This window comes from Bubalus kerabau, chromosome 6 (genome assembly GCF_029407905.1).
Source record: "Bubalus kerabau isolate K-KA32 ecotype Philippines breed swamp buffalo chromosome 6, PCC_UOA_SB_1v2, whole genome shotgun sequence".
NCBI lineage: Eukaryota > Metazoa > Chordata > Mammalia > Artiodactyla > Bovidae > Bubalus > Bubalus kerabau.
Window position 1 is genome coordinate 115583911 of NC_073629.1, and position 25281 is coordinate 115609191.

Genomic DNA, 25281 nt, shown 5'->3' on the forward strand with positions numbered 1-25281 from the left:
TCTCTCTCTCACATCATTCCAACCTCTCCTTCCATCACCACGTCTTCTATGACTCCCTCTGAGCCCCTGCCTCCCTCATGCAAGACCCCCATGATCACACTGAGCCCACTCAGATAATCCAGGGTAATGTTCCCGGGTCCTGAACCTGATCGCAGTGGTCAAGTCCCTTTTGCCAGGTAAGGTGACACAGTCACAGCTACCAAGGATTAGGGAGTGGACCTCTTTGGGGCCCTTATCCATTCTCCCCCGTTCACTTAACTCCTCTGGACCGCAGATGTCTCTTCTGTAAAATGAGGAAGTGGAATGAGCTTTCTATGACCCTCACAGACCATCTCCTGCTGTTGGACAACCCTGTTCAGGCAGGCGTGTGCACGTCATCTACCTGCTGAGCTTTCCTGGTGTAGGGTACCGATCGGGTCACCTCTCTGTTAAGTCATGGTGATTTTATTTGGACTGTCTTCGTGATTTCTTTTTTCTTTTTAATTTTTGTTGGCGTATAGCTGCTTTAGAATGCTGTGGTAGTTTCTGCTGTCCATTGAAGTGAATCAGCTATATGTATACATTAACCTCCCCCCTCTTCTGAACCTCCTTCCCACACCCCATCCCATCCCACCCATCTAGGTTATCACAGAGCACTGAGCACCTGTGCTACACAGCAGGTTGCCACTAACTTCTTATTTTACATATTGCTGCTGTTATTCAGTAACAACAATCTTGCCCAGCATCAGGAACTTTTCCAATGAGTCATCTATTTGCATCTGATGACCAAAATACAGGAGCTTCAGCGTCAGCATCAGTCCTTCCAGTGAATATTCAGGGTTGATTTCCCTTAAGATTGACTGGTTTTATCTCCTTACTGTCCAAGGGACTTTCAGGAGTCTTCTCCAGAGCCACAGTTCAAAGGCATCAATTCTTTGACACTCTGCCTTCTTTATGGCCCAGCTCTCACAACTCTACGTGACCACTGGGAAGACCAGAGCCTTGACATTTTACACTGGGTAGCATGTATATGTCAATCCCAATCTCCCAGTTCACCCCACTCCCCCTCCTCACCATGTTGGATGCCCTTTCTCTGTGTCTGCACCTCTAGTCCTGACTTGCAGATAGGTTCATCTGTACCATTTTTCTAGATTCCACGTGGTGCCAGTTGTCAGTCTCTCAGCTGTGTCTGACTCTCTGTGGCCCCATGGACTGTAGCCTGCCAGGATCCTCTGTCCATGAAGTTTTCCAGGCAAGAATATTGGAGCAGCTTGCCATTTACTACTCCAAGGGATCTTCCCAACCCAGGGATTGAACCCACATCCATATTGCATCTCTCGGCAGGCAGATTCTTTACCGCTAGTGCCACCTGGGAAGCCTGCCTAGACTCCACATATACGTGTTAATATAAGATATTTGTTTTTGTCTTTCTGACTTACTTCACTCTATATGAAAGACACATCCGCATCTCTACAAATGACCCAATATCATTCCTTTTTATGGCTAAGATTCCTTTATATATATGTGCCACAACTTATTTATCCATTCATCTGTTGATGGACATTTAGGTGGCTTCCATGTCCTGGCTACTATAGATAAAGCACCCTTATACCAGCACTTTTGTTCACCAACATTACTTTCCAATTTTAGGGAAACTTCAAAATGAATACATTTTGCTCAAATATGAGACAGCGTCCCATTTTTTCTAGTTTTTCTGCAGGCCTTGATTAGAGCATGTGTGCATTCATTAAGTCATTCCTCAAATGTTTGCTCACATTGGTATGCCAAGCTCTGTGATAGAGCCTATAGCCGAGACGTCCACACCAGTCAACCTGAGGGAGTACATCATGAGAAACGCTGGACTAGAAGAAGCACAAGCTGGAATCAAGATTGCTGGGAGAAATATCAATAACTTCAGATATACAGATGCCACCACCCTTATGGCAGAAAGTGAAGAGGAACTAAAAAGCCTCTTGATGAAAGTGAAAGTGGAGAGTGAAAAAGTTGGCTTAAAGCTCAACATTCAGAAAACAAAGATCATGGCATCCAGTCCCATCACTTCATGGGAAATAGATGGGGAAACAGTGGAAAGAGTGTCAGACTTTATTTTTGGGGGCTCCAAAATCACTGCAGATGGTGACTGAAGCCATTATACTAAAAGACGCTTACTCCTTGGAAGCAAAGTTATGACCAACCTAGATAGCATATTCAAAAGCAGAGACATTACTTTGCCAACAAAGGTCCGTCTAGTCAAGGCTATGGTTTTTCCTGTGGTCATGTATGGATGTGAGAGTTGGACTGTGAAGAAGGCTGAGCACCAAAGAATTGATGCTTTTGAACTGTGGTGTTGGAGAAGACTCTTGAGAGTCCCTTGGACTGCAAGGAGAGCCAACCAGTCCATTCTGAAGAAGATCAGCCCTGGGATTTCTTTGGAAGGAATGATGCTAAAGCTGAAACTCCAGTACTTTGGCCACCTCATGTGAAGAGTTGACTCATTGGAAAAGACTCTGATGCCAGGAGGGATTGGGGGCTGGAGGAGAAGGGGATGACAGAGGATGAGATGGCTGGATGGCATCACTGACTCGATGGACGTGAGTCTGAGTGAACTCCAGGAGCTGGTGATGGACAGGGAGGCCTGGGCATGCTGCAATTCACAGGGTCGCAAAGAGTCGGACATGACTGAGCGACTGAACTGAACTGAAGAAAGACCTGGGTGGGGATTCACAACACCTGGTGTATCCATCCATCAGGGATCTGGCAGGAAAAGCGTTCCAGATGGAAAGACTCTGGTGAAAGGACTCCTGGACTCGCACAGAGGTGTAGGCAGGGCGGAGGGACCACACGAGAGATGGTGGGGAACCCAGCCACATGCCACAGAGGGCAGTATCACCATCCCAGGGCCAAAGGCATGACCAAAGACCGGTGAGAGCTGGAAGCATGCACGAGGATGCAGTCATGGAAGATGGGCCAGAGCTACCACTGGAGACAGGATGGCCAAACAGGGAGCACCAGCAGGAATGCCCCAGCCTCTTTCTCTTCCTGCCCCTCCCTCATCTAATGCCAGGGTACCTCCCAAAGGTCAAACCCAAGCAGAAGCCAGCCAGGGAGGGAAATGCAACTAGAGGGCTTAGTCGCCAAGGGTGCTCAGAGGGCAGAGAAGGAGACAATAAATGCTGCCGGGGGGTGGGGGGCAGGAAACCAGGGCGACAGTCTCCATGCCTTCTGGCCTGGCTCTGTCACCAAGCAGCTCTGCCGCCTTGAGCAGGTCATCTACTTTCTTTTTGCTTTTCTCACCTTAAAATGAAGCGTAGAACTGAAATCTATGAGGTCAAGGATGATCTCTATCCTCTATTTCCATTTCAATCATCTATGGTTTGAGATATAGACATAAAAAATAGCAATATATATATATATATATATGTATGTAATTTATATCCAACACATCACCAAGCCATATGTTTGTTTTCCATAAATAAATGAATTACCGTAAAGACAAGGCTTCCCAGGCATCCTGAAGTATGAATATATCAGCTGGGTGTCCCTTGGTACACATAATTCAAAGCAGATATCCACAGAGTTAAGAGGCATATCAACAGATCAGAGTACATTGTAGCACTTGGTCTGGCCTGACTTCTTTGATGGGGTGGGGGTATGACTGTTCAGACTTCCTTGGGATTTTCATCTTTCCACGGACAGCTGTCATAAAAACAGCAAAGCTTCATGAAGCAAACTGTGCCCTAACGACAGCCTTCCCTGCTCACAAGCTATAAATTCACAGTTGAGACAGCAATGTGCACTCGAGGACAAGCTCTGTAGAGAGTGAGGGGCGGGTAAGTACTTCCCTCCGACCTCGCAGGCAAAGATGAAACCAAGCGGTGGTGTCCCAGAGATGGCAGTGTGGTCTGACAGTTCCCAGCACAACGCTATCTCAGTCTGGGGGCTAATCTAGCAATACCTTTGAACAGGAAGAGACAGCCATCAGCAGCAAAGAAAAATACAGTGATGCATTTGAAGAGCAACTCTGAGGCCAGCTTCCCCCTGGCCTTGGATGGCATCCTCAGCTGGGCTCCCCCTGGCCTTGGCTGGGAGCCACTGCCATGGCCAGATGCCACCTTGTGGACTCGTGCCATTGACCTGTTTCCTTCCTTGTCACTGCAGCAGCGGGTTCTTCACCCTTCCCCTGGGGCCACGGCCGGGTTTGGAGGTCGAGTCACTGGAGAAAAATAACAATAAGTGCTTGGAAAAGGTGGGTCGTTGATTCAAGAATGGGTACATGCCTGGAAGTTTCTAGAATGCAATGGTGCATCCCCCTGGGAAATGGCAGGAGTCCTTCTGGGAAGGAGAATCAAGCTCCTGGGGTAGGAGGAGGAATTTTATCTTCATTATCCATCCTTTAGCTCTGTCTATGTTTGTGATGTGTGTGCATAACTTTTTTAACTTAAAAAAATGCTCTTCTGAGACATTCGCCCATTCTATGAGCTCTGGTCTGCGGGTTTTCAGCAAGAAGGTATTTGCCACAGAAGGGCTTGCAAAGGACCTGTGATGCATCTGCACACAACCCAGTGAAGGTGTGATGAATGAGCTTACTTAGAATTCATAGAATCATATTAAATAAAAGCAAAAGGCTATAAAACAAAGAAGGGCCATTTCTGAGTGTGCTGACAGGCTCTCAGATGGTGCAGGCTGCAGCAACATCGGGTGACATCCAGAGTGGCAGGTCCCGCAAGCCTAGTTGAGCGAGAAGGTGGATGTTTCTTTGCAGGAGAGGACACCGGTGGGGGGGGGGGAGGGGGCCGGAGGCGTGGCCACTGCCAGCTCCGCCTCTTCACGCGACATTTCTGCTGGTAGATTCCTTGTGGTTTCAGGGCCTCCCATCAGCCCCTGAATTTTTCCCAAAGAGCAGAAAAAGGGCAGAGGCCACCTCTGAGAGCCTGTACCAGCCTGGGGTTTGAATACTGTCAGGAACTCGTTCCCCCATCTTATGGCTCAGGGATGCTCTCTACGAGAAGGAATTTATGGTCTCCAAAAATCATGATTTTGGAAGGACTCCACCTTGACTACATACACTCTGGACCCAAGCCGGTGATGTCCTCTGCTCTGAGGTTGCTCATTAGTTTCCGGTCTTATGGCCACCCCTGTCTCCAGTCCCATTCCAACACCGTCACTCTATCCTCTTTTCCAAGCTCTCCCACTCCAAATCCTGTCCTAACTCTAAAATTCGACCAAGTCCTCTCCCCAGCTACAGCTGCTACCGCTCCTTGGAGCAGAAAGTCTAGGTCACCTGTGTTCCCACCAACACTCACACTCTCGTGTTCTTCCATCGGATTAAAACTGTTATCTCCACCCAACGGTCACATTGCTGGTTTGTTCTCCAAAATGCTCACAGGCGCATGGTTTGCAGCTACATCCTTTGCTACCCTGACCCTCAGCCAAATCTACGCCCCACTTCATCATGTCACCCTGTCACCTGGGAGAGTGCCTCTCCCACCAAACCTACCTCCACACCCACCCCTTCCCGCCACAAAGCACCTCTGAGGTCAGACATAAAACAGTAATTAGGGAAAGTCCATTCTTTGTGGGAGAATCTGAGGTCCACTTGATAAGGTGTGGAAGACTTCCACCAACTCTTGGCCAGTGAACACCACTAGCTAAAGGATCACTCGAATGCAACACCTGGAAAGGACCCCTCCGGCCCCATCTCCACCCGCCCTGCCTCCAGCTACCATAAAACACCCGAGTCCCTTCTGTGATCACCGGCCTCCTGCTCCTCTCTTCCCGCCCCGTAATAAAACCCCGTGGGAGTCCCCGCTAAGCTCTGCTACACCCAAACTCCATCCTAGCCCGCTGTTCAGTGAATTACTCAGTTTCTCTCATTAACTCTCTCCTCTCCGGCTGTACGATACTGACGATGGCCATGGAGAGACGACAGCACACAGGATCTACCCTCTTGTGAGTCTCCCATAGGACAGCTTCACCCTCCAAAGCTTTTCTCAATCCGAGGGACAGATCCCAGGCATTATAACCTAGTGCAGACAAGCGTGCCTTCCACCTGAATTATCTTGTAGACTTGCATGTGAAGACTTCGATATTGTGGGGTGGGCCAAGGTATATTAGCTCCCCAAATATCCCAAAAAGGATTTCCAGGTGTCTCAGTGGTAAAGAATCCACTTGCCTATGTAGGAGACATGGGTTCGATTCCTGGAGGAGGAAATGGCAACCTACTCCAGTATTCTTGCCTGGGAAATGCCATGGACAGAAGAGCCTGATAGCTACAGTCCATAGGGTTGCAAAGAGTCTGACATGACTGAAGCAACTGAACATGCAGGCAATAATTGGGGAGACTTAGTTTGGGAAGAAGGGTCAACATCGCAGGCAAAAGAAAAGGAAGAATAAAGGGTCTCTGTTCACTTCTGCAACCTCCATGCCTTGAACTAGTTTTGAGGCTCCATATTTAGAAGGCTTGGGCTGGGAGCTAATAGAATTGCTTTTATAAAAGAACCATGTGAGCCTCTGGACACAACAGAGCCTTGAGGGACCACGTGACAGTGTGGCACTGAACTGCAGGAAAGGCTCGTCTTCTTACCTTTGAGCCAGTTCCACTCTTGATACACGACGAGCCGTCAGCTTTGGAGACCTCTGGCGGCTGCAGCCTTGGCACATACGAGATTCACTGGAGCACCAGCTAGGAGGTGGAGGCCAGAGGAGAGCAGGAAATAAATAAGGTGGATCCATTCACAAAATATTGCAAACAATTTTAGGAGGTTCCCACAGAGCCTTTCCATGATTCCAGCCCAAGAATCCAGGTTAACGACCACTGGAAGCATACCTTGCTTGCATTTCCCCATTAAATCTGCTCATCTCAATAGGCTGTAAGCGCCGGTAGGAAAGCTCCAATACTTTGGCCACCTGATACAAAGAGCCAACTCTTTGGAAAAGACCCTGAAAGATTGAGGGCAGGGGGAGAAGGGGACAACAGAGAATGAGATGGTTGAACGACATCACCGACTCTATGGACATGAGTTTGAGCAATCTTCAGGAGATGGTGAAGGACAGGGAAGCCTGGCGTGCTGCAGTCCATGGGGTCACAAAGAGTCAGACATGACTGAGCGACTGCACAATGACAACGACAACCAACAGGAAAACGAAAGCTGTGGGCACCCTCAGATGCCCATGGCACTCACCCTGACTTTCTTTGCTTCCTATGACCCTGATCTCAGGCAGAACTCTAGCTTCTTTCTTTCTTTTCTTTTTGGCCATGCTTGCCAGAATCCTGGAGAAGGCAATGGCACCCCACTCCAGTACTCTTGCCTGGAGAATCCCAGGGACAGGGGAGCCTGGTGGGCTGCTGTCTATGGGGTCGCACAGAGTCGAACACGACTAAAGCGACTTAGCAGCAGCAGCAGCCAGAATCTTAGTTCCCTGACCGGGGACTGAACCCAGGCCACGACAGTGAAAGTGCCAAATCCTAGCCACTAGGCCACTAGGGAACTCCTTGAACTCTACACTCTTGAGGTCACTATTCTGATTTCTTGTGATTGCATTCAGTAGTGTCCAACTTTTTGCAGCCCTAAGGACTATGGCCTGCCAGGCTCCTCTGTCCATGGGATTCTCCAGGCAAGAATACTGGAGTGATAACTGGGAATCCTTCTCTAGGATTCTTCCTGACCCGGGGATTGAACCCATGTCTCTTGTGTCTCCTGCACTGGCGGGTGGGTTCTTTACCACTAGCGCCACCTGAGTTCAATTACCATGAAGGACAGGGAAGCCTGGCATGCTGCAGTCTGTGGGACTGCAGAGTCAGATACAACTTAGAGAGTGAACAACAACAATAATCCTGACTTCAGTGCTGTCTCACGCCATGAGTGCCTGGAGTTCAAGCCCTAGACCACCCTACCATGTGAGCCAGCTTTCTTGAGCGCTACCTCGCCTCCCTCCAACCCAGTACAATTTCCTGTCCTCAGACACCTGATGGGCACCCAGTCAAGCAAGCCCAGCTCCCTATAAAACGGGCGTTTGGAGTCATCAGTGGGCTTTGACCCAGCTGCTGGCCACTACCTCATTTCCAGAGGTTACCGGAGAAAATTTCCCCCAAATTCCAAACAGCCCTCCCCTTTTCTCATTCTCCAATAATGATTACAAGTATAAAAATGTCTGATTTGAATTTGGTCCGCTCATCAGTATTTCTAAATCAGCGTAAACCAATTCCAACTCTATCTTGCAGAGACATGGATTAAAATCTATCTCTGTAATTTACAACAGTTAATCCTTCCTTGAATTTGATGCTCCGAAGCTAAACCTGGCTTTGGGGGATATCAGAACCGATTAATGACAATAGGTTAATGCTTGCTGAGTATGAACAGTTCAGTCCATTTCTCCAGCTGTTCTCCTTTGCCGTTTTTATCGGAAGTCATCTCCCATTGATTTTCCATTTTGGTGGTGAGACTCCACAATACGTGAGTGTCTGCATCAGCCCAGCTTACGTGTCACACGCGTTGCCATGTGGCTCGCGGCTTATTTCCACCTCTATCAGCACTCACTCTGCTCACTGGCTTCCCAGAAGGCGAAGCTGACATCGTCTCTGGCACAGTCACCATGAACTCAGCCTGGATCCCTTCCAATCAGAAGGCAAGAATGTTCTCCTACCCATTAGAGGAAGACAGCATTTTCTTTCACCCATCCATCACCGCTGGTAGATTGCCATTAGAACTTGATGCTCCTTAGCAACTCCCTAGCAACGGAAGCTTACCTGAAATTTTATAAGGCTTTCTAGAAATTGTTTTCTAAAAGGCCTCGTTCCTTCCCAAACACTTCTACCCTCAAGGAAATAATTTCTCTTTATTGCTTTTTCTGATCACCAAAGTATTGCAAACTCGCTTTAGAAAGCTCAAGCAATATACAGATATGAAAGTAAAAATTCCCAGCCGGCATGACTCCCCAGTTCCCTGTGCTCCACTCCCACCCCCGCCAAGGAAAATCTCCCAACAAATATTATTAAATGAAATTGTTCTGTTGTTGTTCCTGCTATTTTTAAGTAGAGTTTAAGTTATCTTTATGGACAATAAGTAACAAAAGTATTTTTCCGTGTCAAAACTAGAAAATGACTTCCCTTTCTCTTTTACTAAAGGGATGTGTGAATTCTACACCTCTTTAAAGTTGTTCCCTTTTCTTTCCTAGACAATAGACATTCCCTTTATCCTGAATTTCAAATGTCTACCCACTAGAAATTGTATTTAGTGAGAACAGGTCAGTATGAGACTCAGGAAAGTATAGACTAGGTTGAAAGAATTCGAGGAAGTTGGCCAATCCAATAAAGTGTGTGATATGCCAGTTATAAAGGCTGAAATGAATTGATGTAAAGAACAAAGATGAGCCGTTACTCAGAAGCTACCACACCAAAAAGATGAGCCGGAATCTTCTGTTCCTGAAAACAACAAAGCTGCTTTTTGAACCTGACTGAGGGTCTAACCTTATGTCATTAAAGTTGGAAGGAAAAATAAGTTCTCTCCACTCCACATACATCCTAAAACAGTCCAGACTGTTCTCTTTCTAACTAGGAATCTGGCTTCTGTCTTTAGAAAAGTTTAGCATCCCAACTGCTATTCTCCATATCTGAAATAAGTCAATATTAGAGATCATGTAAGATTGAGGGAGTTCCCTGGTGGCTCAGACGGTAAAGCGTCTGTCTAGAATGTGGGAGACCCAGGTTCCATCCCTGGGTCAGGAAGATCCCCTGGAGAAGGAAATGGCAATCCACTCCAGTACTATTGCCTGGAAAATCCCATGGACAGAGGAGCCTGGTAGTCTACAGTCCATGGGGTCACAAAGAGTCAGACATGACTGAGCGACTTCAATTTCACTTCACTTTCACAAGATTGAGGGCAGGAGAAGAAGGGGACAACAGAGGATGAGATGGTTGGATGGCATCACCAACTCAATGGACATGAGTTTGAGTAAACTCCAGGAGTTGGTGATGGACAGGGAGGCCTGGCATGCTGCGGTTCTTGGGGTTGCAAAGAGTCGGACACGACTGAGCAACTGAACAGAACTGATCCTATGTGGATATAGACTCGATTGCATAATGTAAAAATTGTCATTGATTTCATACAGGAAAGAAAAAGGTTACATTCTTATAGTCATTCATTCACTCAAGAAGTGTTATTAAGAATGAACTCTTGTATCAAACTTGTCACCAAGACGTGTGAGGGTAACCTGTTCATAAAACACGGATCTTGCTTAAAAAAGAAAACAGATAAATTTTTGATCAGACTCTTTGCTAGACTTTGAAGATTCCAAGACGAAGAAGAAGATACTGGTAAACAAATTATATTCCCATAAAATGCATGGTGCAGGCACTGAGAGTGTTTGCAAGGGCAGTGGTTATATACATACTAAAATGAGCCCTAAAATATAAAATATACCAGAAGAATGTACCAAACTCAAAAAGTCAAGGAACACTTTCTCACTAGGAAGAGCTACAAGTCCCTCCTCATATTACCCACTTAACAATTTTTTATTACTCATTTTTAATGGGAGGATAATTGCTTTACAAAGTTGTGTTGGTTTCTGCCATACGTCAACATGAATCAGCCATAGGTATACATAAGTCCCCTCTCTCTGGAACCTCCCTCCCACCTCCCACCCCGTCCCACCCCTCTAGGTTGTCACAGAGCCCCAGTCTGAGCTCCCTGTGTCACACGGCGAATTTCCACGGGCCATCTAATTTTACACACGGTGATGTATGTTTCCCTGCTGCTCTCTCCTTTTGCCCCCCGCCTCCTTCCCTCACTGTGCCCACAAGTCTGTTCCCTGTCTTCATCTCCACTGCTGTCCTGCAGATAGGTTCGTCAGTACCAGCTTTCTAGATTCCATATACATGTGTTCATATTTGTCCTTCTCTTCCTGACATACTTCACTCTGTATAACAGGCTCTAGGTTCATCCACCTCATTAGAACTGACTCAGATGTGTGCCTTTTTATGGCTGAGTCATGTTTCATTCTTGCCTGGAGAATCCCAGGGACAGAGGAGCCTGGTGGGCTTCCGTCTATGGGGTCACACAGAGTCGGACACGAGTGACACAACTTGGCGGCGGCAGCAGCAGCATGTTTCATTGTATATATGTACCGCATGATTTTTAATTTAAAAAAAGAAAAGTTGTATGTTAGCTTCCTAGGGCTGCTGTTGCAAATGGTCATCAACCGCATGACTTAAAACAACAGAAATTTATTTCTTCACAGCTCTTGAGGATGGGGGTCTAAGAGCAAGGTGTCATCAGGGCCAGGCTCTCTCTGAAGGCTCTTGGGGAGAATCCTGCCTTGCCTTTTCTAGTTTCTTTCTTTCTTTTTTTATTTTTTTGGGGCTTCATTGAGTCTTCACTGCAGTGCATGGGCTTCACTTGCTGCTCCTAGAAAGCTTAGTGGCCCCACAGCTGTGGGATCTTAAGTTTCCTGACCAGATATTGAACTTGAATCCCCTACATTGGAAGGTGGATTCTTAACCCCTGGGCCACCAGGGAAGTCTTGCCTCTTCCAACTTCTGGTGGGTGCTGGCAGCCCTGGCACTCCTCAGCTTACAGCTGTGTCACTCCAGTCTCTGTCTTCACGTGGCTTTCTCTCCTTTTGTCTTGTGTCCATATTCCCCTCTTATAAGGACACTGGTCATAGTGGATTGTGTGTGTGTGTGTGTGTGTGTGTGCATGCGTGCTCAATCACGTCCAACTCTTTGCGACCCCATTTTCTGTAGCCTGCCAGGCTCCTCTGTCCAGGGAATTTTCCAGACAGGAGTACTAGAGTGCATTGCCATTTCTTACTCCAGGGGATCTTCCCGACTCAGGGATTGAATCCAATTCTCTTGTGTCTCCTGCATTGGAAGGCAGGTTCTTTACCACTGTGCCACCTGGGAAGCACTATGGTGGATTTAGAGTCCACCTTAATTCAGTATGGGCTTCCCTGATAACTCAGCTGGTAAAGAATCCACCTGCAATGCGAGAGACCTGGGTTGGATCCCAGGGTTGGGAAGATCCCCTGGAGAAGGGAAGGGCTACCCACTCCAGTGTTCTGGCCTGGAGAATTCCACAGACTTCGAGTCCATGGGGTCGCAAAGAGTCAGACACGACTGAGCGACTTACACTTTCCACTTAATTCAGTTTAACCTCATTTTAGCTTGATTACATCTGCAAGAGCCTGTTGCCAAATAAGTCACATTCACAGGTTCCAATGGACATTAACTGAGGGGAGGAGACACTATTATTATCATTAATGTTAAGAATATTTAGCCTTAGGGTCTTTCTTGATGGTCCAGTGGTTAAGACTCTGTGCTTCCAATGCAGGGGGCATGGGTTCGATACCTGATCAGGCAACTAAGATCCAACACGCAGTGTGGCATGGCCAAAAAATAAATAGAATAATGGTAAGAATAATAAAATAATTTTTAAAAAGAAAAATAACTACTTAAAAAAAAAAAACAACTTAACATCAGATGTACTCTACCCCCTTAGACGATTGTGGGAAGGCTTCCCAGGGGGCAGTAGTGGTAAAGAATCCGCCTGCCAGTGCTGGAGGGCTGAGAGACACAGGTTTGATCCCTGAGTTGGAAAGATCTCTGAAAGAGGAAATGGCAACCCACTCCAGTATTCTTTCCTGGAAAATCCCATGGACAGAGGAACCTGGTGGGAAATAGTCCATGGGGTTAGAAAGAGTCAGACATGACTGAAGGGACTTGGCACACATACAGACGATTGTAAATATGCAATAGGGTGAATTGCAAGCTATATAGAAATTCCTCCATGCAAATGGCCTTAGGAGGAGGAAGCCCTTTGATTGTAAACTGCAGACCTAGGGTACAATTTGCCCGGAGTTCAATTCTACAAAGAGCCCCAAGGGAAGAAGAGACAAAAAGAGACACAGAGGGCCTGAGACACAAAATGTTTAGATCAAGTGCAGATTCTATCTTCCAAAGCTTATAAAAGCAGGTCTGGTCTTGTTCAAGCAGGTGGAAGAGTTTGTCGATCCCTGGTGTGGAAGAGCATAAATAGCATTTTTTAAAAATCTCAGCTCCGGGCTCTGACATTCATTTTCTATTTTGGTGCTGATAAGTCACTAAATCTCTCTGGACCTCAGTTTCCTCAGCTGTAAAATGAGAAAAAGAATCTGTTCCTCCTGAAATCACAGGGTCCGTCTGAAGTATATTAAGTACGGTGAGTCTCGAAAGCAGTTTAAATATAATGTATTATTATGAGGACGGCATAGAGAAAACATTATTTACTCCGAAGCCAGCCGGCAGCACAGTCAGGATGGGTTATCAGCTCCATGACTTAAGAAATCCAATTTCACTGCTTCCCGCCTGCATCACAGTTCTGAAACTGTAGATTCCTTCTCCCGATGAAAATAATCCTCCTAATACCTATATCATGTTTAAGATTTTATTCACATGTGGCTTTGTATTAAAAAAGAAATACACTGTATGTGGTTATTATAAAAATTTCAGGTAGGAAAGAATATGATAGCTACCAAAAATAAAAATAGTTATCTTCCCTAATTCTCAGCGTTTGTTGCTGTTGTTTAGTCTCTAAGTCGTATCTGACTCTTCTGCAACCCCATGGACTGTAGCCCTCCAGGCTCCTCTGTCCATGAGATTTCTCAGACCAGAATACTGGAGTGGGTTACTATTTCCATCTCCAGGGAATCTTCCCAATCCAGGGCTTGTACCCTTGTCTCCTGCTTCGCAGATGTATTCTTTACCACCGAGCCACCCAGGATCCACACCCAAACTATCTTTTGACTCTTAATAAGCATATATTTATTGCCAACTCTAGAAATTTTTTAAGTAATGTGCAGAAATCCTTCTCTGAGGATCTGCTGAAAGGCTTCCTCTAACTGCCCTCATGTTTGGGGAGCTGAAGTGTGGACGTGTGAGTGAAAGTCGCTCAGTCGTTTCCAACTCTTTGTGACCCCATGGACTATACAGTCCATGGAATTCTCCATGCCAGAATACTGGAGTGGGTAGCCTTTCCCTTCTCCAGGGCATCTTCCCAACCTAGCGATCAAACCCAGATCTCCTGCATTGCAGGTGGATTCTTTACCAGCTGAGCCACTAGGAAAGCCCAAGAACACCGGAGTGAGTAGCCTATCCCTTCCCCAGCGGAATTTCCCGACCCAGGAATCAAACTGGGGTCTTATGCATTGCAGGCAGATTCTTTAACAACTGAGCTATCAGGGAAGTGGATGTAAAATCACACACAATTTTGCACGAACTCTCTGGGTTCTGTTGCCTTTCCTGCAGGTCATGGCAGCAAGAGGTGGAGCCATGGTCCTCAATGCAGACAAGAGAGTCCACGTGACCAGTAACAGGCTGGACTGGAGACTCGTTACTCTCTGGGGAACAGAGTGGGGTGGCTGGTGCATCCTCCCTGGGCTCTAAGCACAGCTGTGTGTTTATGCTGAAACTGTGTAGAAACCAATGTTGGACCCCTAATTACTCAGAAGTCATCACTTCACAAAGGAAGATCAAGGATGACAGCCTTGAAACCCTGCACAAATACTTTATCCCAGTCTCCAGAAGGAAAAAGCAGTGCCCTCAAATGGAGCAAACACCAGTGTGAAACGGAGTACTTCCTGCCATATGAATAAACAAGGATGTCACGGCCATCAGCGACTCGGCCCTGTGAGTTTCTGAGCCCAGAGTGTGCCCAGGAAAAAACAATGCCTGCAGCTGTCAAGCTGTGCCACTCTCTCAGGGAGCGAGGAACTAAGTAAGGATGTGAAAAATCAAATCACAGGACGCTGGGCCCAGATAACTGAGATGCATATGAAAGTAGTGACTTCATTAAGTCCAGACTCTTGCATCTTCCTCTACATAGAAACGCGCTAAATTCCTTAATTTGAGATACCTCGATTTCCTTAATGAACAGTAATCTTTTGACATTCAGACTACCTGCCCCTTGCTGCAAACTTCTGTATAACCTGGCTCCTTCCCCTCACCCCTCACTCCCCCTACCCCCCTCCTCAGGACAGTTCTTCAGGGTCACTTGAGATTCTATTTCCCGAGCTTGAAGTTCTAAAAATCCTCCCCCCTCAAATAAAACATAACTCTCAACTTATAAGTTGTGACTGTTTTTTTTCTAAGTTGACACCAGCCTCCTCCCAAGTGGTCCTGCGTCTCAGAGGAGCAAGGTCATTGAGGCCACCTCTGAGTTGGCGGTTCTTACACCCTAGAGAATAAATGTTCCCACTCTCACCTCCCCTCCACATGTGCCCTTGGTCACCTTCGGTTCGGATTCCTTCTGGGATGAATTAAACCTATATCGCCTTTGCAGATTTAGGTCATAATTGTCAACTAAATAGAGGCACAACATGAGAGCTGTGAGTTAAGTTTTATTTGGGGCAAAATGAGGACTGCAGCCCAAGAGTTAGCACCTCAGATAGCTCTGAGAGCCTGCTCCAAAGAGCGGTAGGGGAAGGTCAGTATATAAGATTTTGGTGAAGGGGAAATTCAGTGCAATTAAGCACTCATTTTATAAAAGGTCACCATGCAGGGATTTAGTGCTTTTCTAGATAGGAGGAAATGTAAGGATTGGGATCATGAAATCAATTCCTGAAAATAGCTATCTAAAGACCTATGGTGCTAGACAAGACTCTTGAGAGTCCCTTGCACAGCAAGGAGAGCAAACTATTCAATCCCAAAGGAAATCAGTCCTGAATATCCATTGGAAGGACTGAAGCTGAAGCTCCAATACTTTGGCCACCTGATGTGAAGAGCCAACTCATTAGTAAAGACCCTGATGCTGGGAAAGATTGAGGGCAGGAGGAGAAGGCGATGACAGAGGATGAGATCATGGACTCAATGGTCATGAGTTTGAGCAAGCTCCTGCAGATAGTGAAGGACAGGGTAAGTTGGAGTTCTATAGTCCATAGGGTTACAAAGAGTCAGACACGACTTAGAGACTGAACAATAGCAACAATCTAAAAACCTGTTCCACCAGTTTCCCAGGAGCACAGAGTGCCTCACTCTCCACCCTGAATTCCCTCAGGGTGTGTCAAAAGTCAGCACGTGCAGCAGCACAGGCAGACGATAAATGTCCTTGTTGCCATTCAGTTGCTGGCAAATGCTCTTGGCAAGTCTCAATTTGTAGTTGACATAACCAAGAGGTCCCTGGAGGAGGAAATGGCAACCCACTCTAGTATTCTTGCTAGAGAATACCACAGATGGAGGAGCCTTGTGGGCTACACTCCATGGGGTCACAAAGAGTCGGACACGGCTGAGCAACTAACACACTTAACCAAGGGGTTACAGTTGAAAACTAACAAAGCCAATTGCTCTTTGTTGACACCCAGGAGACATAATTTTCACACTGTTAACTGGGCCTCTAGACCTCTAATCCCTACATGGCTCCCCTATCCCAGAGCCTGGAAAGAGTGAGAACCAGGGGTGCCATTGGGAACCAAGTCCTCTAGGAAACTGCTCTCAATGTTCCTGAATCCAAATGCCAATAGTCAAGAGATGCCAGCAACCCAAGGATAAGATGAACTCATGTCCAAAAATCAACTCCAAAGATTCTGTTTGACAGTGAAAGTTTTTAAAAGGAGAATCATTTAGGAAGGAGATCAGTCTTCAGTGTCTTCCACCACGTGCAGACTTTCTTCTGATTGGGTGGTGAGAAGGCAGCAAGACGGTGCCTTAAGGACCTTGTGCTCAGCCTGAAGTCACCATCCTCCACCTGATTGGGGGCCATAGTTCCTATAGACTAACTCAAAGGTACTGTGGTGAGTATTCCTTGAAGAGGAGCCAGGACCCAAGGGTGCACTCCTGTTTCCTGGCTGCTCTTCTCTTGTCTTCGCATCCCATCTCTTCTCTCATTGTTGCTATTTAATTGCTAAGTCATTTCCGAGTGTGACCCCATGGACTACAACACGCCAGGCTTTCCTGTCTTTCACTATCTCCAGGAGTCTGTCAAACTCATCTCAGTGATGCGATCCAACCATCTCATCCTCTGTCATCCCCTTCTCCACCTATCCTCAATCTTTCCCAGCATCAGGGTCTTTTCCAATGAGTCAGCTTTTCCCATCAGGGGGCCAAAGTGTTGGCACCTCCGCACCAGTACTTCCAATGAATATGCAAGGGTGATTTCCTTTAGGATTGACTGGTTTGATTTCCTTGCTGTCCCAGGGACTGTCAAGAATCTTCTCCAGCACCACAATTTAAAAGCATCAGTTTTTCAGCACTCAGCCTTCCTTATGGTCCAACTCTCACATCCATACATGACTACTGGAAAAACCATAGCTTTGACTAGATGGATCTTTGTCAGCAAAGTGATATCTCTGATTTTTAATAAACTGTCTAGGTTTGTGATATAAAAAAGAACTTAATGACCCAGACAATCATGATGGTGTGAACACTCACCTAGAGCCAGACATCTATGAATGTGAAGTCAAGTGGAAGCATCACTATAAACAAAGTCAGTGGAGGTGATGAAATTCCAGCTGAGCCATTTCAAATCCTAAAGATGATGGTGTGAAAGTGCTGCACTCAATATACCAGCAAATTTGGAAAGCTCAGCAGTGGCCACAAGACTGGAAAAGGTCAGGTTTCACTCCAATCCCGAAGACGGACAATGCCAAAGAATGTTCAAATTACCAAACAATTGCACTCATTTCACATGCTAGCAAAGTAATGCTCAAAATTCTCCAAGCTAGGCTTCAACAGTACATGAACAGAAAACTTCCAGATGTTAAAGCTGGATTTAGAAAAGGCAGAAGAACCAGAGATCAAATTGCCAACATCCTTTGGATCATAGAAAAAGCAAGAGAATTCCAGAAAAACATCTACTTCTGCTTCATTGACTACACTAAAGCCCTTGACTATGTGGATCACAACAAACTATGGCCAATTCTTAAAGAGATGGAAATACCAGACCACCTGCCTCCTGAGAAACCTGAATGCAGATCAAGAAGCAACAGTTAGAACCAGACATGAAACAATGGACTGGTTCCAAATTGGGAAAGGAGTATGTCAAGTCTGTATACTGTCACCCTGCTTATTTAAGTTACATGCAGAGGACATCATGCAAAATGCTGGGCTGGATGAAACACAAGCTGGAATCAAGATTGCCGAGAGAAATATCAATAACCTCAATATGCAGATGACACCACCCTATGGCAGAAAGTGAAGAGCAACTAAAAAGCCTCTTGAGGAAAGTGAAGGAGGAGAGTGAAAAAGCTGGCTTAAACTCAACATTCAAAAAACTAAGATCATGGCATCTGGTCCCATCACTTCGTGGCAAATAGATGGGGAAACAATGGAAACAGTGACAGACTTCATTTTCTTGGGCTCCAAAATCACTGCAGATGGTGACTGCAGCTGTGAAATTAAAAGACACTTGCTCCTTAGAAGAAAAGCTATGACAAACCTAGACAGTGTATTAAAAAGCAGAGACATTACTTTGCCAACCAAGATCCTTACAGTCAAACCTATGATTTTTCCAGTAGTCATGTATGCATGTGAGAGTTGGACCATAAAGAAAGCTGACTGCCAAAGAATCGATGCTTTTGAGCTGTGGTGTTGGAGAAGACTCTTGAGAGTCCCTTGGGCAGCAAGAAGATCAAACCAGTCAATCCTAGGGAAGTCAAACCTGAATATTCATTGGAAGGCCTGATGCTGAAACTGAAGCTCCAACACTTTGGCCATCTAATGGGAAAAGACAACTCATTAGAAAAGACCCTGATGCTGGGAAAGATTGAAGGCAGGAGGAGAATGGAATGACAGAGGATGAGATGGTTGGATGGCATCACTGACTCAATGGACATGAGTTTGAGCAAGCTCTGGGAGATGGTGAAGGACAGGGAAGCCTGGCATGCTGCAGTCCATGGGGTCACAAAGAGTCGGACATGACTGAGCGACTGAACAATAAAAGACATGTCATAGCTTTCCTTCCAAGAAGCAAGCATCTTTGAATTTCATGGCTGCAGTCACCATCTGCAGTGATTTTGGACCACAAGAAAATAAAGTTTGTCACTGTTTCCAGTTTTTCCCCCATCTATTTGCCATGAAATGATGGGACCAGATGCCATGATTTTGATTTTTTAAATGTTGAGTTTTAAGCCAGCTTTTTCACTCTCCTCTTTCATCTTCATCAAGAGGCTCTTTAGTTCTTTTTTGCTTTCTGCCATAAGAGTGGTGTCATCTGCATATCTGAGGTTATGGATATTTCTCCCGGCAATCTTGATTCCAGGGGTTTCCCTGGTGGCTCAGATGGTAAAGAATCTGCCTTCAATGCAGGAGACCCAGGTTCAACCCCTGGATTGGGAAGATCCCCTGGAGTAGGAAATGACAACCCACTCCAGTATTCTTGACTGGAAAATTCCAGGGACACAGGGCCTGGAAGGCCATAGTCCATGGGGTTGCAAAGAGTCAGACACGACTGAGCACACACACAGTCTTGATTCCAGCTTGTGATTCATCCAGCCCAGAGTTTCTTATGATGTACTCTGCATATAAGTTAAATAAGCAGGGTGACAATGTACAACCTTGATGTACTCCTTTCCCAATTTTGAACCAGTCCATTGTTCCATGTCCAGTTCTAAGCATTGCTTCTTGACCTGCATACAGGTGAGCAACTGTTTGAATCTGCCCTTTGGATCTCAGGGAAGGTATGGGAGGCTGAATGAAGTTTATGTCCTACAAACAAGAAACAGAGAAGGAGCGCCCAGGGAGTCCTGCTCTGTTTCATCAAGGACTCTGAGGAAGAGAGGGAGAAGGTAAGGAGCACGGCTGTGAGGGGCTCTCCTGAGACCCAAGGTTGGTGAGCACTTTCTCAGGAGACCCCTCCCATCCAGGAGCAGACAGTGCAGGAGACACCATCCATAAACCTCTTGGAGGAACCCAGTGTCCTTCTGGCCTGTGGCCAGGGCTCTGAAAGCAGCTCCGTGGGCGTTGAACTCCTGGAACTTTGAACAGATAGTTCAAGAATGTTGCCCAGGGCCACAAGCTGAGACCTATCATTCAAAATAAAGGCTTCAAAGGCATCTTTCAAAATTCACCCTACTTGCTCCTGCATGTTCTTATCTTAAAATGGAAGAAAAACAAAAGACAGTCCATTTTTTTTAATGGGCAAAAGTCTTGAATAAACAGCTCTCCAAAGAAATATACTAATGGCCAAGAAACAAATGAAAAGATGTTAAACATCACCAATCTGTAGGGAAATGCAAATCAAAACCACAGTGAACTACCAGCTCACACCCATTAGGATGGCTACTATCAAAGAAAAACAGAGAAGAGAAAATGCTGGGGTGGATGTGGTGGAATTGAAATGCCTGTGCACTCTTGGTGGGAAGGTAAATGGTGCAGCCACTAAGGAAAACAGCATGGTGTTTCCTCGAAAAATTAACATAGAATTACAATCTGATCCAGCAATCCCACTCCTTGGTATATGCCCAAAAGATCTGAAAGCAGGGTCTCCGTGTGATATTTGTACACCTGTGTTCACAACAGCATTATTCACAAAAGCCAAAAGGTAGAAGCAAAGAGCCAACTCACTGGAAAAGACCCTGATGCTGGGAAAGATTGAGCGAAGGAGGAGAAGGGGACAGCAGAGGATGAGATGATTGGATGGCATCATCGACTCAATGGACGTGAGTCTGAGTAAACTCCGGGAGTTGGTGATGGACAGGGAGGCCTGGCGTGCTGCAGTCCATGGGGTCGCGATGAGTCGGACACGACTGAGCGACTGAACAAGAAGCAGCCCAGGTTCCACTGACAGTGAACGGATGAGCAGTATTTAATTTAGTACAGCACCAGAGCGGAATATTATTCAGCCTTCGAAAGGAAGAGAACGCTCTTACAAGCTACAGTATGGATGAACCTTGCATACATTACGCTAGGTGATGTTGTGAAGGGATATAAGGCAGCTACAATAGACAGATACCCTGTGATTTCATTTCTATGCTATCCCCAGAGCAGACATATTCACAGGGACAGAAAGCAGAATGGCAGTGGCCAGGGCTGTGGGAGGAGGGAATGGGATGTTGTTCTTTAATGGGAGCAGAGTTTCAGTTTGGGAAGATGAAAGAGTTCTAGAGATCGATGTGAATATATTTAACACAACTGAATTGTATACTTAAAAATAGTTAAGATGGTACATTTAATGTTATGTGTTTCACTGCAATTAAAGCTTTTAAATCTTTTCCAAAAAATTCAAAGTCTTAACATTATATAAAGGCACAATAATTTACCAAAAAAGGGGAATAAAGTTGTCAACAATTGGTCCTATTTAATAAAGAAGGCTAAATAGAAAAATGGAAGGTTAAATTGTACCTAGGGATACAGAATCAAAGGGAATTAATATGAACGAAAGGGGGAAAAAAGGAAGAAAAACAGGCCATAGAGAGTTTTTTGTTAGTTTTTGAGAGGTTAAAATATGGTGTGCCAGATGGTGATTCTTGCAAGCAATGTAAGGCGACGCCCCCAAAGTAGATATTACCAGCTACTCTGTGCTTTCACAGTCCCCACACCTTTTTCTTATCACAGTTATCAAAAAATAAAATAATTCACATCTATCTCCTCACCACATTGTCATCCCCCTAGAGCAGGAGTTGTCTCCATTTCCCTCAACATGGTACCCACTTCAGCACCTGACACGTAGAAGACAACTCAATAAATACTTTGTTGACTGGGCGATTGATTAATTTAATGTATGCATGCGTGAATGAATACATAAGTTGCGCTGATAGACCCTTCTTAGGAGTGTAAATTGGTGTTGCATTCTGGAAGCACAATTTAGCGAAATCTCTCAGCATTTCTAAAACACATACCCTTTGACTCAGAAACTGTCTTTCCAGAAATTTATCCTGTAGAGAAACTCCCACAAATGTGCAATAATATAAACATGGATGCATGATTTGCAACTGAAAAATCCTGAAAACCATATAAATGCTAAAATAAATTATCGTGTATTCACATGATAGAGCATCGTGTAGTCATCTACTTTAAAACTGAAAAGGCAAATTGTTGAGTATACTTAGGAGGGGGCTTCCCTGGTGGCTCAGAGGGTGAAGAATCTGTCTGCAGTACAGGAGACCCAGGTTCAATTCCTGGGGCGGGAAGATCCCCTGGAGAAGGGAATGGCAACCCACTCCAGTATTCTTGCCTAGAGAATTCCATGGACAGAGAAGCCTGGCGGGTCCAGGCTTCACAAAGTCCAGGGGGTCACAAAGAGTCAGGCAAGACTGAGCAACTTTCACTTCACTTCATACTTAGGAGAATTCTGACTGTGATTTTTTTTTTTTTTAATGTTTACACTTAAAGAGAAGTTCTATTAGAAAAGCTATCTCAGGGACAGGACTGTGTTTAAGAGGGAAAAGTAACTTCTACCTTTCAGGTGATGTCTATCTGTGCTTAGATTTTTTTTTTTTTTACCATAACAAGGTATTAATTTTATAATAAAAGCATTAGTATAAAGCAACTCTCTAGCGTGAAACATTAAACTGTAGAAAATATATCCACTGAAAGTTGAGATGCTGAACAAATGTATATGACACGCTTGCTCAAATAGTTCTCTGTAAGCAAGAAGCCAGTTCAGCATCGTCTGAATGCCAAAACGGCCATACGGTGAAAACACCCTTTTGATACTGACCATCAGCATTTCAAGGTCATGTCAATGAAATGTTACATGAAGGGTTTAAATTCTTCATTTTATTGTAGATTATGTCTTATTTGGGAGGAAAGGGTTTGGAATGGGGGTGTTGTTGTTATTTAGTCGCTAAGTTATATCTGACTCTTTTAACGACACCATAGACAGTAGCCCACAAGGCTTCTCTGTCCTTGGGATTTTCCAGACAAGAATATTGGAATGGGTTTCCAGCTTCTCCTCCAGGGAATCTTCCCAACCCAGGGATCAAGCTTGAGTCTCCTGGATTAGCAGGTGAATTCTTTATCACTGAGCCACCAGGGTAGATAAAACTTGAGAAATTTCACAGTGCCTGAATTTGTCAGGATAGTCTTCACGTAAGCTGCAAAAACAAAGAAATCCTCAATCAAGGCTGATTTCTCACAATGCAGGTTGGTCAGACCACTTTCTTCTATGGCTTCCAAGGTCACTGTAGCAGGGGAAGAGATCTTGTGTTAAGTAAGACGCTGAGATGACCCATCTGCGGCAGAGGAAAGACTGAGAAAGAAACCCAGGGACAAATAAACCAGAGTCCTTGGGAGTGGTCTCCTTGAGGGTCCCAACAAGTTCTAGGGCTTGGTTCCATTCCACCCTGAAACTCCGTAGCCTCCAGACTTTGGGTTCATAGAGGATCCTTATGCCTTTTTTTTTTTTTTTTTTTTACTTCTCAATTTTATTTTATTTTTAAACTTTACAATATTGTATTAGTTTTGCCAAATATCGAAATGAATCCGCCACAGGTATACCTGTGTTCCCCATCCTGAACCCTCCTCCCTCCTCCCTCCCCATACCCTCCCTCTGGGTTGTCCCAGTGCACCAGCCCCAAGCATCCAGTATCGTGCATCGAACCTGGACTGGCGACTCGTTTCATACATCATATTATACATGTTTCAGTGCCATTCTCCCTAATCTCCCCACCCTTTCCCTCTCCCACAGAGTCCATAAGACTGATCTATACATCAGTGTCTCTTTTGCTGTCTCGTACACAGGGTTATTGTTACCATCTTTCTAAATTCCATATATATGCGTTAGTATACTGTATTGGTGTTTTTCTTTCTGGCTTAGTTCACTCTGTATAATAGGCTCCAGTTTCATCCACCTCATTAGAACTGATTCAAATGTATTCTTTTTAATGGCTGAGTAATACTCCATTGTGTATATGTACCACAGCTTTATTATCCATTCATCTGCTGATGGGCATCTAGGTTGCTTCCATGTCCTGGCTATTATAAACAGTGCTGCGATGAACATTGGGGTACACGTGTCTCTTTCCCTTCTGGTTTCCTCAGTGTGTATGCCCAGCAGTGGGATTGCTGGATCATAAGGCAGGTCTATTTCCAGTTTTTTAAGGAATCTCCACACTGTTCTCCATAGTGGCTGTACTAGTTTGCATCCCCACCAACACCCTAACCCTAACCCTTATGCCTTTAAGACAAACTTCCCATCTTATTTAGGGGCTTCCCTTGTGGCTTAGATGGTTAAGAGTCTGCCTGCAATGCAGGAGACCTGGGTTCAATCCCCGGGTCAGGAAGATCCCCAGGAGAAGGAAATGGCAAGCCACTCCAGTATTCTTGCCTGGAAAATCCCATGGATGGAGGAGCCTGGAGGGATACAGCCCCTGGGGTTGCAATGACTTGACAAGACTGAGCGACTTCACTTTCACTTTTTTCACTTTCCCTTCTTATTTAAACAGCTCACATGACTTTCTGGGCTTTGCAACCAAAATTCCTACGTAATACAAGCTGTAATTGATCAATTAGGAATCAGAATTTTCCATCAATATTGTCAAGAGCCTTTAAAGAGTTTATCTACATGGTAAACAGACATTTGGCAGCTTAGCAGCAATTATTTATCTTCCTTGAAATTATTTACTATTCTGACCAAGCTTTCTCAGAACTGGCAAGTAAATTATTAAATGAAGTCAATTTTGTTTATGGTACACACGGCAAAATAGCCCTCTAGTACAAGGTAAGTTGCTATTTTTAAGGTGATTGCCTTTGACATTTTTGGCACTCAGAATTTCTAGCAGAATCTGCCAGCCTTTCTCAGCCCTAAGTAGCCTGTGTCTCCGGTTTCTTGAATTTCAAAACCTGGCTTGTTGGTTTGTTTTTTTTTAACCACAGTGGGAACGTGTATACCTGACCACTTGCCCGAAATTGAACAAGGAGGAGGAAATTGGCTGAAGAGACATTCAGTGACTTCCGCCTTGGCTTTTCCCCAGGAATGTGTGTTTCTGGAAGGTGTCTGTGCGGGCATGTGCAGTTTGTCGTGCAAGCATCCACCTTGCCCCTGCCGTCTGCCAGGCCCCATGCCAGCTGCTGGGTACTCACAGAGAGATGGGACAGGGTCCCAGCCCCCCAGGAGGGCCGTCAGGGCCACCAGGAAGATGGACAGGTAGCCAGGAACCACGATATCACGTGATGTGTCTAAAAGGAGCACAGCCTTCAGGCCCAGAGAAAGGGTAAGGCAACTTGGCAGGTTAATCCGAGCAAACCGCAGAGAAGAGTGGGTGTGGGGAGCAGGGACCTGATGGTGGAACAGTAGGCCTGCAGAGCAGCCAAGCAGATGGGCGAGGGGAGAGCATTCCAGGAGAGGAGGAGGGATAGAGGCACGGTGTTAGGAAGGCGTCTGAAGGACTCAGATCACT